The sequence below is a fragment of the Sapajus apella genome, unplaced genomic scaffold (assembly GCF_009761245.1).
Source record: "Sapajus apella isolate SASKATOON/1434 unplaced genomic scaffold, GSC_monkey_1.0 scaffold8, whole genome shotgun sequence".
NCBI classification, from domain to species: Eukaryota; Metazoa; Chordata; class Mammalia; order Primates; family Cebidae; genus Sapajus; species Sapajus apella.
Window position 1 is genome coordinate 28890754 of NW_022436948.1, and position 10527 is coordinate 28901280.

Here is a 10527-nt window from a genome sequence, read left to right on the forward strand (position 1 = left end):
AGTTCTCAGGGTTATCCTTTAAAACAGGGAAGAAATGCGTTTTTATTACTGGGTGATTTAACCAGTGGCCAAGATTATGACTTATAACCTTGGATTTTAAGACTGTCTATGAGCATAATTTGAAGATGAAATTTAACAGGGTTCTTCTATAGTCTTAAAAGAAGAATTCAATAAGGAAAGGGTTCTTTTATCTAGTAGTGGTTTATAAAACAGTTCCCGGGCATGACATCACCGTGCAATGTACTTGGTTTGGATTACTCCTCACTATCTATCAGTACAACTACTGCAAACAAAAGATGCCCTTTGATATTATAATGGGTCTCTGATGGGCATTACAGGAAATGTGCAAAAATAAAACCCCCAATATTCTTCCTTTTTAAAAATACAATATTACTTCCTTTTTCTCCTCATTCACGTTTCTTTTGCACTTACTTGAATGGGAATGATAAGTGAAAATTCTGTATGGAATCATGCATTCATCAAACACAGTTATCTTCTGAATTTTCCTTGCTTGGTTATTACATTGTTTTGGAAAACTTTGACATAAATATATTAAGAGAAAATTGCATGAAAGGTAGGTCTATTGTAAGGTACTCACTTTTAATTAAAATATATCTAATCGTTTTTCAAGTATGGGCTTTTCATATCTAATTATACAAAGACTTATGGCAGAGAAGAGGTAGCTGATTTTCTTTCTCTTATATTCCCTCCCGACTTACAGTATATTTTTCAGTATTTTGTGTTGGATGCCTCTTTTTAAAACCCTATACTCAAACAATTATATGCTGAAAAGCAACTTTAAGATTATTATAAGGTGATTATACTAATGGATCTAACTTTCCTTGCCTTTCTAATTCATGCTCATTGGTAGTGTCCTCCTTATTCTAAGTTGGCTGTGTGATTAGAACAAAGGGATTTTAGCAGAACTGATGCAAGCAGAAGCCTGAAATGTGTTTCTGCATTTTTGCTTTGTTTTGTAGACTCCTGCCACCACCTTGAGAAGACGCTGTCTCCAGCTTGCAGGTGAAATATAAAAGAAGTCCAATGAAAGTGAGCTGAGTGTCCCCAGTGATGCCATCAAGATGAACTAACTACAGTTAAACAGCCAGCTGACAGCAGATACATGAGTGAGCCCATCTGAGAGCAGGTGAGCATGGCCCAGGGCAGCAGAACTGCTGAGCCAGTCCCTTAGTTGAAACAGAATCATAAGTGGTTATATTCAGCCATTAAGCTTAAGAATGATTTGTTATACAGCAATAGTATATCGATACAGGATCATTCGTTCCAGAATTCCCATATTAGAGATAAGAAAACTGAGGCTGGGGATCTGCATTTTTCCCAACTTAAAAGAGCTACTAAATTCCCCAAATTTTAGAGTTGACAGCTCTACTTATAAGCTATATAAAAGCCAGAGCACCTAATTATTGACAAACTTCTCAATCCTTACCAGCTAGCTCCAGATGATAATGTATAAACTGTTTCCTGGAATTATTTTGATTAGTGTTACACTTAAGGTTAAAGATTTTGTTAAGCCCAAGCATTACAGAAATTGTCATGCATGTGAAATTATTCTCTTGTGCCTTGAAAAAGCTTTGTCTGGTGTGCTGAGTTTGTAGTTACATTTGATGCTTAATGGGGTTAGCCCTGTGAAGCATATTGCAAGTGTCCTCTAGAAACTGGACTGGTTTCCAATTGATTTCAAGTTGCAATTCAAATTGTTGTTTTTCACAAATAGCAACTACATTGTGTCAATTGATGACCTCTCAAAAACTACTGGAAATAAAATCTTAAACTTTGAAACTACAGTAGAGTTTACTCTGTAATATATGTGAGACCAGCAGTCATGAATTAGGAGGGTTTCCTTTCAATTATGAGTCAAGCTTCAGGATCCAACATATAGAGTTTTTTACTGAATTATAGCTTATGGCATTGTATTTGGATTGAGAAATGTAGTGATTCAGAATGGTTTTCTCTTCTAATAGTTTGCTATTTAGTGGGATTTTTTTTATTAAGCAGACATCTCATTTTCTTTAGAATACTTTAATATCCTAGTACAGTAGATTTTTAGTAATCTAAAAGTTTGAGGCTTTTTTTAAATTTTGGTACCGGAGATAAACAATAATTAACACTCCTTAAATGTATTTTTCTTTCTTCTGATGATGACTTGCCTTTGAGGACCAGGTTCAAAACATATAGCACTGGAATTGATTCACTTTGATTTTCATTTATTTATTAAGTGTTTGCCTTTGTGCAAGTTTTGCAGTGTCATCAGTTGGCTACAGTAAATCTATATGTGCTCTGAAGAAAGTTGATTTCTTTAGTCTTCCTCTCCCAGACTGTTATTTTTCCTGTGTGCTAAGCTTTAAAGGACTTAAAGGGATAAAATGTAAAGAAGTTGTTTTGAGCCGAAAAGATATGCCTAAAAATTTAAAGACCTATGTTCTTCTGTTACCCAAATTCAAAAGAACCAATATGGGTATCATTGTAATTATTACATTATTCTTAGTCATAAGTTATTGAGTCATCCCATGAGACAGCAATTCATCTTAATATAGTCTCCATCTAATAACAATCTTCAAGTCTTTAGTTCAAATCACATTTCCTTCCTGCTTATAGACCTTTCTCCTCAAATTTTGGTATTCATTAGGAGGAAGAGACCAAAGACATAGAATTCTTTATTAAGAAAGTTATAAACTTCCTTTAGGTGTAACTCACCTGACATAAAGGATGGGTTTCTGTAAACTAAGGTAGAAATTAGATTTTGTGCGTGTAAATGAAGAAATCTGTAGACACATTTTGGGGACATATTAATGTGTATATTCAAGAGCAACTCCTTTTAAAAATAAATATCTCTTACAAAATTTTATTCTTAAAAATTAAAAAAATGGAATCTACATTTTTTAAAATTGTACTTTAAGCTCTGGGGTACATTTGCACATCCCACAGGGTTGTTGCATAGGTACATACAAGCCATGGTGGTTTGCAGTCTCTGTCCCCCTGTCACCTACATCAGGCATTTCTCCCAGTGTTTTCCCTCCCCAGCCTCCCCACCCCCTGCTGTCACTCCCCTAGCCCCCCACACCCCTAACCTATCCCAGTGTGTGATGTTCCCTTCCCTGTGCCCATGTGTTCTCATTGTTCAACACCTGCCTATGAGTGAAAACATGCAGTGTTTGGTTTTCTGTTCCTGTTTTTATTATTTCTAAAACCATTTACTCCAACATTTTAATTTTCCTTTTTCTCACTATTCTTGAACCTATTAAAAGAGGAAAAAGCAAACATGTTGGAACAACATAAAAAACAAAGAAAAACAAAAAATCCCAAAGAAACAAAATGTCTAGTGTCTTAATTATATGCTGCTATGTAATAAATTACCCCAAACTAAACTTCTTAAAACAGTGCATTTAGTATTTCACAGTTTCTGTGGGCTGGGAATGTAGGCAAAACTTAATTGGATTTTCTGCTTAGGATCTTCCACAGGCTACAATCATGGTGACATCTGGGGCTGTGATCTAATTTCAAGGATCAACTATGGAAAGATCCACTTCCAAGACCATTCATTTGATCTCTGGCATAATTCACTTCCTTGTAGGCTCTTGATCGGAAGGCCTCAGTTTTCTGCTGACTGTAGGCCAGAGGCTAACCTCCATTTCTTGCCACCTGGCCACTTCTACATAGCAGCCTGCTTCATCAAAACCAGCGAGCGGGCGAGAGAGAGAATCTGCAAGCAAGTGGGAAGTCAGTCTATTGCAACTTGAGGACTGAAATGACATCCCATCGCTTTTGCTATATTCAATTTATTAGAAACAAGTCATTAAGCCCAGGACATACTCAAGGGAAAGATATCACACAAGGGTGTGAGATTATATAGGAGGAAGGGATCAATGGAGCCTGTCTTAGGAGTCCACGTATCATAAATAGAGTGGTTCAGTTGTTACTGTCTTAATATTGTCTCCCTTTTATGGAAATATTTTAAAATATTTTTCTTATCTGTCACATTTTGTTACATATACTATATAATTACAGCCAAATGTAAGTATTGTAAGGTACACATACAAACGCATTACAAAAAATTTGCATGACGTGGTTAAGCATCCCCTCTAGAGTACTGTAGCAGGGCTGGTATCCGGCTGTGTTGGGGAGCTCTTTTAAGGTTTGCTTTACCTGTGCTTTGCTCTCATCTATGAAAAGAAAAAGAGGTTTATGTCATTCTGCTGTTCTCCAGTATGGATCAAATATGATACAGAAAGCAATAAAACTGAGAAATAAAAAGATGCAAAGCTCAGCATGATTTGTAGTTGCAACTGGTATTTCACACCAAATTGGAGAAACAAACTTTTAAAATTTATTGACTGTGTGTAGCATTGCAATAACTAGAGCTGTGGAAAGAGTTAATATTCTTTGCATGACATCTAAGTGTGAAGAATTTCAGAGATTGAGAATTCTCTGTAGTTAACAATATAGGCTCTGATAACATAAGGAGCAGGTCATTTCAACATACACTGGCACAGAAGAGCATATCTGGAACTGTGAAAGAGGGGAATCTAGACCCATCAGAAAAGAAACATTTCTTTCCAGCTTTTCTGACAAGATTTTCATTAACTCCCTAGTATGAGGCTAAGGTAGACATTGAAATGCTAAATTCAGTGCTCATTAAAATCTACTTCTTCTTTCCCTCCAGGCTTATAGGAGGTTACATTTGTCAACTCTCTGCAGTTTGCAAGATCATATGACTTTCTGGTCAATGGATAATGAAGAGAAGTGACATGTGTTACTATCTAGACCAAAGTATAGATGAATGAGTGTGAGCTGTGTATATCCTTTCTTCCTTTTGCTATGGTGACCAGTGATTTTTAAAATGGTAGAATATATGTCTACCTGAGTTCTTGATTGACTATATAAGGAAAAGCCCCTGCCACTGATCAGTGATGGACATGTGGTATGTCTAATGTGGTAACTCTTTTTTATGTTAAGGACCTTTATCTTAGTTTCCTATTGTTACTATAACAAATTACCATGAACTAAATGGCTGAAAACAAAGCAAATTTATTATATTATAGTTGTGGGATTGAGAAGTTCTAAAATCAAGATGTTGTCAAAGCTGTATAGAGATACTAGATGCTCTTGAGGAGAATCTATTTCCTTGTGTTTTGCAACTTCTGCAGGACACCAGCATTCCTTGGCTTCTGGCCTCTTCCTTCTCTTCAAAGCTAACAGTATTACATCTTCAAATCTATGTTTTCCTCTCCTTGTCTCCCTGTTTGCTGCTTCTAATTTCACATTTTCTTCTCTCACTCTGGCCTTCTTGCCTCCATCTTATAAGGACCCGTGTGATTACTTGGATCCACCCAAATAATCCAGTATAGTTCCACATCCCAACATACTTAACTGAATCTGCAAAGCCCCTCTTGATAAACAAGGTAACATAGTCACAGGTTCTTGAGATTAGGATATGGACACTATTGGAGACTATGTTAGTCCATTATGCATTGCTATAAAGGAATACTTGAGACTGGGTAATTTATAAAGAAAAGAGGTTTATTTGGCTCATGATTCTGCAGGGTTGTGCAAGCATGGCATCTGCATCTGTTTGGCTTCTAGTGAGTCCTCAGGAAGCTTACAATCATGGCAGAAGGCAGAGAGGGAGCCAGCACATCCCATGGCCAAATAGGGAGTGATAGAGAAATGAAGGAGATGCTAACCTCCTTTAAACAACCAGATCTTGTGTGAACTCATAGAGAACTCACTCACTACCATGAAGATAGCACTAAGCCATTCTTGAGGTATCCACTCCCATGACCCAAACATCTCCCATTATTTCCACCTCCAATACTGGAGGTCAAATTTCAACATGAGATTTGGAGGGGACAAACATTCACATCATATCAGAGACCATTATTTAACCTACCATTTTCTTGGAATTAGGGGTTTATGTGTTACCGCAGCATAGTTTAATGTATGCTGAGGCATATGAAAGCCGCAGTAAGTTAATACCAAAACCTCACTAGACATTAACTGTAGAAGTATGCCCAAATTAGCTATTTAGCAGACATAATCAGTCTCAACTTTTCTTTGTCTTCATGAGGTTGCAAATGATAGAACTTGCTTATGAAAGTTATGTACAAAATGCACAAAAGTAAAAGAATTGTCTGTCATGCTCTGGTTTCTGGTTTCTAAGATTTCCAGGCAAGATAAACACCAAATGACACTAAAACATGATCTATTCCTATGCGGATACTTATCTATCACCCATTACATGTGATGAAGTTATAACATAACTTAGGATATTAGGTATACAATCTGAAACAAGTGAAAAGATCTTTCTAAAGTATATCTAATGACAGTGATAATCACATTTTGTCTGATTGCTTTCTATCTGGACAAAATTTTTAAAAATCTATTGATAATACCTTGTGTGGCATTACATAATATAATTACATAATGTAATTACATATGTTCAGCTGCATTATAATTTTCAGTCATATTATTATTTTATGTTCTGCTAGGTGGAATCTTATGATATGGAAGTTTTCATTTAAAAAATTAATTTTTGTGTGTGTGTATATATACATATATAAGCCATAAGCAGATCAAGACAGATGATTAGGATATATGCAGCAAAGCTGCAATAAAATTTTGTGGATTTGAGCATTATCTCACATATGAGAAGAAGCTAATGGGTGTGGAGTTTGTTCCAATATTTAATCATTTTAACTCTAGAAGATCATGTACTCAACCACTGATTTATTCATGAATCCATCTATTTATCCTTTCAACATTCGTTCAGTATCAACTAGGATGATACTGTAGTTCATCAATAAGAATATGTAGGTTCTGGAGAGAGATTGACACCTAAATTTCAAACTCAGCTTCACCACTTACAAACTGTATTGAGCGAGGTAAACACAGCCTCTCTACCCCTTAGTCAGACATAAGCATGATAATAATGTTTACAGTTAATGATTATTGTGAAAACTATAGATAATGTACATCAAACACTTTGTATGCTGTAACCATTCAACAGATGATAATAGAAACCCTGGTTGTTATTTGATAGAAATCAGGATGCAAAGATGGAACACATAACTCCTCCCCCTAAATAACTAAAATGGAAGCAAATCACTACAGTATAGAATAGAGTTACCAGTAATCCATGGATTAGAGAGAACAATTTAGTTTTTGGGAGAGTCAGAAAGGATCTGCATGATAGGTGACTTTTGAGATAGCTTAGAAGGAGTGAATTGGGTGTCTGAAAGAGGAGACATTGTAACTAGGAGCAATTTGTATAGTTATAGGAAGTATGAAGGGAGAGAGAATAAAAGAAAACTCAAGTAATTTGGTTTATCTAGAATACAAGGCTTTTCAAAACTCACTTTTCAGATTTCTCAAAGAACTTAACGCAGATCTACCATTGACCTCTGGGTATACACCCAAAGGAATATAACTTGTTCTAACAGAAAGACACAGCACTCATATATTCATGCCAGCACTATTCACAATAGCAAAGACATGGAATTAACCTAGATGTCCATCAATGGTGGATTGGCTGAAGAAAATGTGGTACATATATACAATGGAATACTATGCAGCCATAACAGAAAATGAAATTATGTACTTTGCAGCAACATGGATGAAGCTAGAGGCCATATCCTAAGCAAATTAATGCAGGAACAGCAGACCAAATAACCCATGTTCTCGCTTATAAGTGGGAACTAAACATTGAGTTCACATGGATACAAAGATGGGAACAATAGACACTGGGGCTTACTTGAGGGTGGGAGGGTGAGAGGATAGTGAGGGTAAAAAAACTCCCTATCAGGTACTATGCTTACTACCTGGGTGATGAAATCGTTTGTACCCTAAACTCCAGTGACACGCATTATAACCGTGTAACAAACCTGCACATGTACCCCCGAGCCTAAAATAAAAGTTGAAGAAAAAAATCTTTACTTTCCTCACTATTTTGTCTTTCGAGAGTCCAGTGTAGCATCAGTGGGCCTAATAATCCTTTCCAAATATATATATTACCTGGAAAAGTCACCCACGCATTCTCTAATGCTTCTGTTGTACTGAATACATATACCCTACCTATATAACATCGACCACTTTTGTAACCTTTTTTGTTTGCTTTCCCTCTCTATTAGGTTGTAAATTTCACAAGTTTAGTGACCGTGACTTATTCATCATTATATCTCTGCTAGGGCAGTGCAGAAGGGAAATGTGGGATGGAAGCTCCAACACAGAGTGCCCACTGGGGCACCGCCTAGTGGAGCTACGAGAAGAGGGCCACCATCCTCCAGACCCCGTAATGGTAGATCCGTGCGCAGCTTGCACCATGCACCTGGAAAAGCTGTAGACACTCAATGCCTGCCTGTACTAGCAGCTGGGAGGGGTCTGTAACCTGTAAAGCCACAGAACCAGAGCTGCCCAAGATCATGGGAGCCCACCTCTTGCATCAGCATGACTTGAATGTGAGACATGGAGTCACAGGAGATCATTTTGAAGCATTAAGATTTAATTACTGCCTTGCCGGGTTTTGGACTTGCATGGGCCTGTGGCCCTTTCATTTTGGCCAATGTCTCCCATTTGGAATGGGTGTATTTACCCAATGCCTCAACCTCCATTGTATCTAGGAAGTAACTAACTTGCTTTTGATTTTGCAGCTCATAGGAGGGAGGGACTTGCCTTTTCTTAGATGACACTTTGGACCTGGACTTTTGGGCTATTGCTAGAATGAATTAAGATTTTGGGGGACTGTTGGGAAGGCATAATTGGTTTTGAAATGTGAAAGGAACATGAGATTTGGGAGGGGTCGGGGTGAATGATATGGTCAGGCTTTGTGTCCCCAGTCAAATCTCATCTTGAGTTAGCACTGAAAGTTAAATAATGTGTTTAAAACAGTTAATTTCAGGTTAAATGGATTTTTAAATGAAGTGTAAATACCAATGTATATGTGTATATTATTAAATATTACAGTAAAAAAAAAAACTTATTTAAGTGATGTCACCAGGAACCTGTACATCATAATATCTGTCACAGTCCTTTCTAAGGTTCTCTGAGGCAGTCTTTTTTGTTAAAGATAAAACACTTTATGGCCTGCACCTGACTTTTAAAAAAAAAATGTGTGTTCTAAGGAAGAAGATTTCTAACGAAGGTAGAAATCAAAACGATTAAATGGACTTGCATTTCTGCAGGTTAGGGAGGCCTCAGAATCATGGCAGAAGGTAAAAGGTGCTTCTTACATGGTGGCGGCGAGAGAAAATGAGGAAGAAGCAAAAGCAGAAACCCCAGATAAACCCATCAGATCTTATGACACTTACTCACTATCACAAGTATAGCATGGGAAAGACTGGCCCACATGGTTCAATTACCTCCTCCTGGGTCCCTCCCAAAACACATGGGAATTCTGGGAGAAACAGTTTGAATTGAGATTTGGGTGGGGACTACATCATCTCAGGCCCTGAATATTAGCCTCCAAATCAGCCTACTTCTGATTATTTAGAGTAGAGCCTAGAAAAGGGTCTGGCCGTTTTTTATTTTGGTGAGGAGAATTTTGGGCCATCTGGCTTGTGGCACAACTACAGAATAACTGTTGGTGGAACGCTTTATAGTCTGTGTGGGTTTCAATTTTTGTTGTAAATGTGATTTCTGCTGTTTAGTTTTGCCAAAGGATCCTCTTAGGCTCACCATGATACTTTTTTTTTTTTTTTCTTTAATTCAATTTTTCCATAGGCACAAACAGGACATTTGTTTAGGGTGAGAGCCCTCTAAAAACCCTTTTAAATGTAAAAGGTTTTTCAGATCAAAGGATCTGTCATCTGGCCATTGAAGACTTAGGATCTCCAAAGGTATACCTGTTCCAAAATGTGACTCAAAAGAAATAAGACTTTTTATGGCTTAACAATGGACACAAGAGGCATTCTCAGAAAGGGTGCAGAAGATACAGCCCCTATAATGTAAGGTCACTTCTCAAGCCATTTCCATAAACACTTCTTCTCAGTCTCTATCTTTCTCTGATGAAGCTTCTGAAAAGTAGCAGTGGTGGCTAGGATGCCAGCCACAGATGGAATGCCCAGGCTACCCAGATTTTTGTCCAGCTAAATACAAATTCTTGGGATCTCAATCTGATGTTTGGCCATCTCTTAGCACAGGCCTGGCAACCTGTATTCCCCACAGGCAGAAAACCAGAGAGGGAGAACTCTCTTACTAAATCGAAGCCAAGCTTTCAAGACAAAAAGCAAGACTAACAGGGCGCAATGACTATACCTGGGAGCAAAAGGATCTATAACAAGAGGACCCAAACTAAGAGTCATAATACCCAAATCACTAATTTTTTCTCCAGCTAATCAAAATGTAAAGAAACGACAATGATAGTAGTACTGGGAAGGGAAGACCACGGTCCCTTTAAATGATACAGAAGGGGAGGACAACGATATGGTAGTACCGGGAAGGGAAGGCCACGGTCCCTTTAAATGATACAGAAGGGGAGGACAACGATATGGTAGTACCGGGAAGGGAAGGCCACGG

The 10527-nt window shown here is 37.5% G+C and overlaps 1 long non-coding RNA gene across 1 annotated transcript in view; it reads left to right on the forward strand.

Annotated features, from left to right (window-relative positions):
- Positions 1-425: 425 nt before the first annotated feature.
- Positions 426-10527, forward strand: part of LOC116550957 — a 43205-nt gene continuing 33103 nt past the window's right edge. Inside the window, exons 1-2 of the long non-coding RNA XR_004268636.1 lie at positions 426-574; positions 981-1147. This is a non-coding gene — a long non-coding RNA (uncharacterized LOC116550957). The remainder of the gene's footprint in view (positions 575-980; positions 1148-10527) is intronic.